This window comes from Vigna angularis, unplaced genomic scaffold (genome assembly GCF_016808095.1).
Source record: "Vigna angularis cultivar LongXiaoDou No.4 unplaced genomic scaffold, ASM1680809v1 tig00003097, whole genome shotgun sequence".
Lineage (NCBI taxonomy): Eukaryota > Viridiplantae > Streptophyta > Magnoliopsida > Fabales > Fabaceae > Vigna > Vigna angularis.
This window is the reverse complement of record NW_026294845.1, coordinates 41697-50000: the sequence shown is the minus strand read 5'-3', so window position 1 is coordinate 50000 and position 8304 is coordinate 41697.

The window sequence follows — 8304 nt, the reverse complement described above, 5'->3', positions numbered from 1 at the left end:
GGTGGGTTTTGAAGCTAGCCAAGTTTGGTGGTGAAAGTTGGCTAAGTTGGTGCTTGGTGCCATGTTTTGGGAAATTTTGAAAGTGTTGGTTTTGGGGGTTTGATGGTTGGAATGCCCTCTTTGTATCACCAAAATGCTACTGTAAAAATCTTGGTGCAAGAAATTTTTCATTTTGGTGGGTTTTGAAGCTAGCCAAGTTTGGTGGTGAAAGTTGGCTAAGTTGGTGCTTGGTGCCATGTTTTGGGAAATTTTGAAAGTGTTGGTTTTGGGGGTTTGATGGTTGGAATGCCCTCTTTGTATCACCAAAATGCTACTGTAAAAATCTTGGTGCAAGAAATTTTTCATTTTGGTGGGTTTTGAAGGTAGCCAAGTTTGGTGGTGAAACTTGGCTAAGTTTGTGGTGCATGGTGCTTGGGGCCAAAATTTGTGAATTTTTGAAAGTCATGATTTTTGAGACTTATGGGTTGGAAAACACTTCAAATGGTCCCAAAACAATGCTGTGAAGGTTTGGTTGCAAAACCAAACCATCTTGAGGTAGTTCAAAATTTTTGAAGTTTAGCCGTTTTGTAAAAACGTCATAAAACAAAATTCCCGCGAGCGGATTGAATGAAGTAGTTGGAATTGTCTTACATGCAACTTCATCTAGTCGTACTTCATTTAGTCTTTCATTTAGTCTTTCATTTAATCATGACATAGTTAAGAAAAGAAAACAGGCAATGTCATTGAGAGCTGGGGTGTAAGTTATAGCGCATTTCCAGTAGTCATGCACCGTATGTGTTGAAATGTAACATTTAGGGTAAAACTAAGAGTATACTGTAACGAAATCGGAATGGCATGAAAATTGGTACCAAAGACCATAAAATTGTGGTAAATGACCACAAAAAATTTCAGCTCAAAATTCTAAGAGGAAGTATTTTAAATATTTTTGGAAATATCGGAAAATATTTGGTAAAAAAGAAAAAAATTGGAAAAAAGTATAAAACGACGTTTTTTGGCATTTCCAGAAGCCGGAGCCGGCTCCGCTGGCTGCCACAGCGTTGGAAATTTTTTTCTACCCCAAATGCATATATAATAATTGTCATTCGGACAACCGAAGCAAAAGTTATGACAGTTTGAAGTTTCGTACAATCCAACCCTAGCAAAATTATTTTTCACATTCGGAGGGACCAAAATCAGGGGGTGCTGGTATTTTTCTACCAAAATAGGACTTCGGATGGGTGTTAAAAAAAAATTTCAACCAAAAATAATAACGTTAGCTATCAAAACAAAAAATCAGAAGAAAATACTCACTATTCATGTTACTATTCATATTACGGACCGGCGGGGCTGGCGCGGGAGACACGGCCGGCGGGAGCCGGGGGGCGGCGGCGGTCCGGGCTGGTGGCCGTCGAGGGCCCACGCAGGCCGGGCCGGCAGCCGGCGGGCGACGGCGCGAGCAGGGCACGCGACGGTCCGAGCAGTTCGGGCTCGTCGCAGGCGGCGGCGTTCCGGACCGGACCGGCGGGGCTGGCGCGGGAGACACGGCCGGCGGGAGCCGGGGGGCGGCGGCGGTCCGGGCTGGTGGCCGTCGAGGGCCCACGCAGGCCGGGCCGGCAGCCGGCGGGCGACGGCGCGAGCAGGGCACGCGACGGTCCGAGCAGTTCGGGCTCGTCGCAGGCGGCGGCGTTCCGGACCGGACCGGCGGGGCTGGCGCGGGAGACACGGCCGGCGGGAGCCGGGGGGGCGGCGGCGGTCCGGGCTGGTGGCCGTCGAGGGCCCACGCAGGCCGGGCCGGCAGCCGGCGGGCGACGGCGCGAGCAGGGCACGCGACGGTCCGAGCAGTTCGGGCTCGTCGCAGGCGGCGGCGTTCCGGACCGGACCGGCGGGGCTGGCGCGGGAGACACGGCCGGCGGGAGCCGGGGGGCGGCGGCGGTCCGGGCTGGTGGCCGTCGAGGGCCCACGCAGGCCGGGCCGGCAGCCGGCGGGCGACGGCGCGAGCAGGGCACGCGACGGTCCGAGCAGTTCGGGCTCGTCGCAGGCGGCGGCGTTCCGGACCGGACCGGCGGGGCTGGCGCGGGAGACACGGCCGGCGGGAGCCGGGGGGCGGCGGCGGTCCGGGCTGGTGGCCGTCGAGGGCCCACGCAGGCCGGGCCGGCAGCCGGCGGGCGACGGCGCGAGCAGGGCACGCGACGGTCCGAGCAGTTCGGGCTCGTCGCAGGCGGCGGCGTTCCGGACCGGACCGGCGGGGCTGGCGCGGGAGACACGGCCGGCGGGAGCCGGGGGGCGGCGGCGGTCCGGGCTGGTGGCCGTCGAGGGCCCACGCAGGCCGGGCCGGCAGCCGGCGGGCGACGGCGCGAGCAGGGCACGCGACGGTCCGAGCAGTTCGGGCTCGTCGCAGGCGGCGGCGTTCCGGACCGGACCGGCGGGGCTGGCGCGGGAGACACGGCCGGCGGGAGCCGGGGGGCGGCGGCGGTCCGGGCTGGTGGCCGTCGAGGGCCCACGCAGGCCGGGCCGGCAGCCGGCGGGCGACGGCGCGAGCAGGGCACGCGACGGTCCGAGCAGTTCGGGCTCGTCGCAGGCGGCGGCGTTCCGGACCGGACCGGCGGGGCTGGCGCGGGAGACACGGCCGGCGGGAGCCGGGGGGGCGGCGGCGGTCCGGGCTGGTGGCCGTCGAGGGCCCACGCAGGCCGGGCCGGCAGCCGGCGGGCGACGGCGCGAGCAGGGCACGCGACGGTCCGAGCAGTTCGGGCTCGTCGCAGGCGGCGGCGTTCCGGACCGGACCGGCGGGGCTGGCGCGGGAGACACGGCCGGCGGGAGCCGGGGGGCGGCGGCGGTCCGGGCTGGTGGCCGTCGAGGGCCCACGCAGGCCGGGCCGGCAGCCGGCGGGCGACGGCGCGAGCAGGGCACGCGACGGTCCGAGCAGTTCGGGCTCGTCGCAGGCGGCGGCGTTCCGGACCGGACCGGCGGGGCTGGCGCGGGAGACACGGCCGGCGGGAGCCGGGGGGCGGCGGCGGTCCGGGCTGGTGGCCGTCGAGGGCCCACGCAGGCCGGGCCGGCAGCCGGCGGGCGACGGCGCGAGCAGGGCACGCGACGGTCCGAGCAGTTCGGGCTCGTCGCAGGCGGCGGCGTTCCGGACCGGACCGGCGGGGCTGGCGCGGGAGACACGGCCGGCGGGAGCCGGGGGGCGGCGGCGGTCCGGGCTGGTGGCCGTCGAGGGCCCACGCAGGCCGGGCCGGCAGCCGGCGGGCGACGGCGCGAGCAGGGCACGCGACGGTCCGAGCAGTTCGGGCTCGTCGCAGGCGGCGGCGTTCCGGACCGGACCGGCGGGGCTGGCGCGGGAGACACGGCCGGCGGGAGCCGGGGGGCGGCGGCGGTCCGGGCTGGTGGCCGTCGAGGGCCCACGCAGGCCGGGCCGGCAGCCGGCGGGCGACGGCGCGAGCAGGGCACGCGACGGTCCGAGCAGTTCGGGCTCGTCGCAGGCGGCGGCGTTCCGGACCGGACCGGCGGGGCTGGCGCGGGAGACACGGCCGGCGGGAGCCGGGGGGGCGGCGGCGGTCCGGGCTGGTGGCCGTCGAGGGCCCACGCAGGCCGGGCCGGCAGCCGGCGGGCGACGGCGCGAGCAGGGCACGCGACGGTCCGAGCAGTTCGGGCTCGTCGCAGGCGGCGGCGTTCCGGACCGGACCGGCGGGGCTGGCGCGGGAGACACGGCCGGCGGGAGCCGGGGGGCGGCGGCGGTCCGGGCTGGTGGCCGTCGAGGGCCCACGCAGGCCGGGCCGGCAGCCGGCGGGCGACGGCGCGAGCAGGGCACGCGACGGTCCGAGCAGTTCGGGCTCGTCGCAGGCGGCGGCGTTCCGGACCGGACCGGCGGGGCTGGCGCGGGAGACACGGCCGGCGGGAGCCGGGGGGCGGCGGCGGTCCGGGCTGGTGGCCGTCGAGGGCCCACGCAGGCCGGGCCGGCAGCCGGCGGGCGACGGCGCGAGCAGGGCACGCGACGGTCCGAGCAGTTCGGGCTCGTCGCAGGCGGCGGCGTTCCGGACCGGACCGGCGGGGCTGGCGCGGGAGACACGGCCGGCGGGAGCCGGGGGGCGGCGGCGGTCCGGGCTGGTGGCCGTCGAGGGCCCACGCAGGCCGGGCCGGCAGCCGGCGGGCGACGGCGCGAGCAGGGCACGCGACGGTCCGAGCAGTTCGGGCTCGTCGCAGGCGGCGGCGTTCCGGACCGGACCGGCGGGGCTGGCGCGGGAGACACGGCCGGCGGGAGCCGGGGGGCGGCGGCGGTCCGGGCTGGTGGCCGTCGAGGGCCCACGCAGGCCGGGCCGGCAGCCGGCGGGCGACGGCGCGAGCAGGGCACGCGACGGTCCGAGCAGTTCGGGCTCGTCGCAGGCGGCGGCGTTCCGGACCGGACCGGCGGGGCTGGCGCGGGAGACACGGCCGGCGGGAGCCGGGGGGCGGCGGCGGTCCGGGCTGGTGGCCGTCGAGGGCCCACGCAGGCCGGGCCGGCAGCCGGCGGGCGACGGCGCGAGCAGGGCACGCGACGGTCCGAGCAGTTCGGGCTCGTCGCAGGCGGCGGCGTTCCGGACCGGACCGGCGGGGCTGGCGCGGGAGACACGGCCGGCGGGAGCCGGGGGGCGGCGGCGGTCCGGGCTGGTGGCCGTCGAGGGCCCACGCAGGCCGGGCCGGCAGCCGGCGGGCGACGGCGCGAGCAGGGCACGCGACGGTCCGAGCAGTTCGGGCTCGTCGCAGGCGGCGGCGTTCCGGACCGGACCGGCGGGGCTGGCGCGGGAGACACGGCCGGCGGGAGCCGGGGGGGCGGCGGCGGTCCGGGCTGGTGGCCGTCGAGGGCCCACGCAGGCCGGGCCGGCAGCCGGCGGGCGACGGCGCGAGCAGGGCACGCGACGGTCCGAGCAGTTCGGGCTCGTCGCAGGCGGCGGCGTTCCGGACCGGACCGGCGGGGCTGGCGCGGGAGACACGGCCGGCGGGAGCCGGGGGGCGGCGGCGGTCCGGGCTGGTGGCCGTCGAGGGCCCACGCAGGCCGGGCCGGCAGCCGGCGGGCGACGGCGCGAGCAGGGCACGCGACGGTCCGAGCAGTTCGGGCTCGTCGCAGGCGGCGGCGTTCCGGACCGGACCGGCGGGGCTGGCGCGGGAGACACGGCCGGCGGGAGCCGGGGGGCGGCGGCGGTCCGGGCTGGTGGCCGTCGAGGGCCCACGCAGGCCGGGCCGGCAGCCGGCGGGCGACGGCGCGAGCAGGGCACGCGACGGTCCGAGCAGTTCGGGCTCGTCGCAGGCGGCGGCGTTCCGGACCGGACCGGCGGGGCTGGCGCGGGAGACACGGCCGGCGGGAGCCGGGGGGGCGGCGGCGGTCCGGGCTGGTGGCCGTCGAGGGCCCACGCAGGCCGGGCCGGCAGCCGGCGGGCGACGGCGCGAGCAGGGCACGCGACGGTCCGAGCAGTTCGGGCTCGTCGCAGGCGGCGGCGTTCCGGACCGGACCGGCGGGGCTGGCGCGGGAGACACGGCCGGCGGGAGCCGGGGGGCGGCGGCGGTCCGGGCTGGTGGCCGTCGAGGGCCCACGCAGGCCGGGCCGGCAGCCGGCGGGCGACGGCGCGAGCAGGGCACGCGACGGTCCGAGCAGTTCGGGCTCGTCGCAGGCGGCGGCGTTCCGGACCGGACCGGCGGGGCTGGCGCGGGAGACACGGCCGGCGGGAGCCGGGGGGCGGCGGCGGTCCGGGCTGGTGGCCGTCGAGGGCCCACGCAGGCCGGGCCGGCAGCCGGCGGGCGACGGCGCGAGCAGGGCACGCGACGGTCCGAGCAGTTCGGGCTCGTCGCAGGCGGCGGCGTTCCGGACCGGACCGGCGGGGCTGGCGCGGGAGACACGGCCGGCGGGAGCCGGGGGGCGGCGGCGGTCCGGGCTGGTGGCCGTCGAGGGCCCACGCAGGCCGGGCCGGCAGCCGGCGGGCGACGGCGCGAGCAGGGCACGCGACGGTCCGAGCAGTTCGGGCTCGTCGCAGGCGGCGGCGTTCCGGACCGGACCGGCGGGGCTGGCGCGGGAGACACGGCCGGCGGGAGCCGGGGGGCGGCGGCGGTCCGGGCTGGTGGCCGTCGAGGGCCCACGCAGGCCGGGCCGGCAGCCGGCGGGCGACGGCGCGAGCAGGGCACGCGACGGTCCGAGCAGTTCGGGCTCGTCGCAGGCGGCGGCGTTCCGGACCGGACCGGCGGGGCTGGCGCGGGAGACACGGCCGGCGGGAGCCGGGGGGGCGGCGGCGGTCCGGGCTGGTGGCCGTCGAGGGCCCACGCAGGCCGGGCCGGCAGCCGGCGGGCGACGGCGCGAGCAGGGCACGCGACGGTCCGAGCAGTTCGGGCTCGTCGCAGGCGGCGGCGTCCGGACCGGACCGGCGGGGCTGGCGCGGGAGACACGGCCGGCGGGAGCCGGGGGGCGGCGGCGGTCCGGGCTGGTGGCCGTCGAGGGCCCACGCAGGCCGGGCCGGCAGCCGGCGGGCGACGGCGCGAGCAGGGCACGCGACGGTCCGAGCAGTTCGGGCTCGTCGCAGGCGGCGGCGTTCCGGACCGGACCGGCGGGGCTGGCGCGGGAGACACGGCCGGCGGGAGCCGGGGGGCGGCGGCGGTCCGGGCTGGTGGCCGTCGAGGGCCCACGCAGGCCGGGCCGGCAGCCGGCGGGCGACGGCGCGAGCAGGGCACGCGACGGTCCGAGCAGTTCGGGCTCGTCGCAGGCGGCGGCGTTCCGGACCGGACCGGCGGGGCTGGCGCGGGAGACACGGCCGGCGGGAGCCGGGGGGCGGCGGCGGTCCGGGCTGGTGGCCGTCGAGGGCCCACGCAGGCCGGGCCGGCAGCCGGCGGGCGACGGCGCGAGCAGGGCACGCGACGGTCCGAGCAGTTCGGGCTCGTCGCAGGCGGCGGCGTTCCGGACCGGACCGGCGGGGCTGGCGCGGGAGACACGGCCGGCGGGAGCCGGGGGGCGGCGGCGGTCCGGGCTGGTGGCCGTCGAGGGCCCACGCAGGCCGGGCCGGCAGCCGGCGGGCGACGGCGCGAGCAGGGCACGCGACGGTCCGAGCAGTTCGGGCTCGTCGCAGGCGGCGGCGTTCCGGACCGGACCGGCGGGGCTGGCGCGGGAGACACGGCCGGCGGGAGCCGGGGGGCGGCGGCGGTCCGGGCTGGTGGCCGTCGAGGGCCCACGCAGGCCGGGCCGGCAGCCGGCGGGCGACGGCGCGAGCAGGGCACGCGACGGTCCGAGCAGTTCGGGCTCGTCGCAGGCGGCGGCGTTCCGGACCGGACCGGCGGGGCTGGCGCGGGAGACACGGCCGGCGGGAGCCGGGGGGGCGGCGGCGGTCCGGGCTGGTGGCCGTCGAGGGCCCACGCAGGCCGGGCCGGCAGCCGGCGGGCGACGGCGCGAGCAGGGCACGCGACGGTCCGAGCAGTTCGGGCTCGTCGCAGGCGGCGGCGTTCCGGACCGGACCGGCGGGGCTGGCGCGGGAGACACGGCCGGCGGGAGCCGGGGGGCGGCGGCGGTCCGGGCTGGTGGCCGTCGAGGGCCCACGCAGGCCGGGCCGGCAGCCGGCGGGCGACGGCGCGAGCAGGGCACGCGACGGTCCGAGCAGTTCGGGCTCGTCGCAGGCGGCGGCGTTCCGGACCGGACCGGCGGGGCTGGCGCGGGAGACACGGCCGGCGGGAGCCGGGGGGCGGCGGCGGTCCGGGCTGGTGGCCGTCGAGGGCCCACGCAGGCCGGGCCGGCAGCCGGCGGGCGACGGCGCGAGCAGGGCACGCGACGGTCCGAGCAGTTCGGGCTCGTCGCAGGCGGCGGCGTTCCGGACCGGACCGGCGGGGCTGGCGCGGGAGACACGGCCGGCGGGAGCCGGGGGGCGGCGGCGGTCCGGGCTGGTGGCCGTCGAGGGCCCACGCAGGCCGGGCCGGCAGCCGGCGGGCGACGGCGCGAGCAGGGCACGCGACGGTCCGAGCAGTTCGGGCTCGTCGCAGGCGGCGGCGTTCCGGACCGGACCGGCGGGGCTGGCGCGGGAGACACGGCCGGCGGGAGCCGGGGGGCGGCGGCGGTCCGGGCTGGTGGCCGTCGAGGGCCCACGCAGGCCGGGCCGGCAGCCGGCGGGCGACGGCGCGAGCAGGGCACGCGACGGTCCGAGCAGTTCGGGCTCGTCGCAGGCGGCGGCGTTCCGGACCGGACCGGCGGGGCTGGCGCGGGAGACACGGCCGGCGGGAGCCGGGGGGCGGCGGCGGTCCGGGCTGGTGGCCGTCGAGGGCCCACGCAGGCCGGGCCGGCAGCCGGCGGGCGACGGCGCGAGCAGGGCACGCGACGGTCCGAGC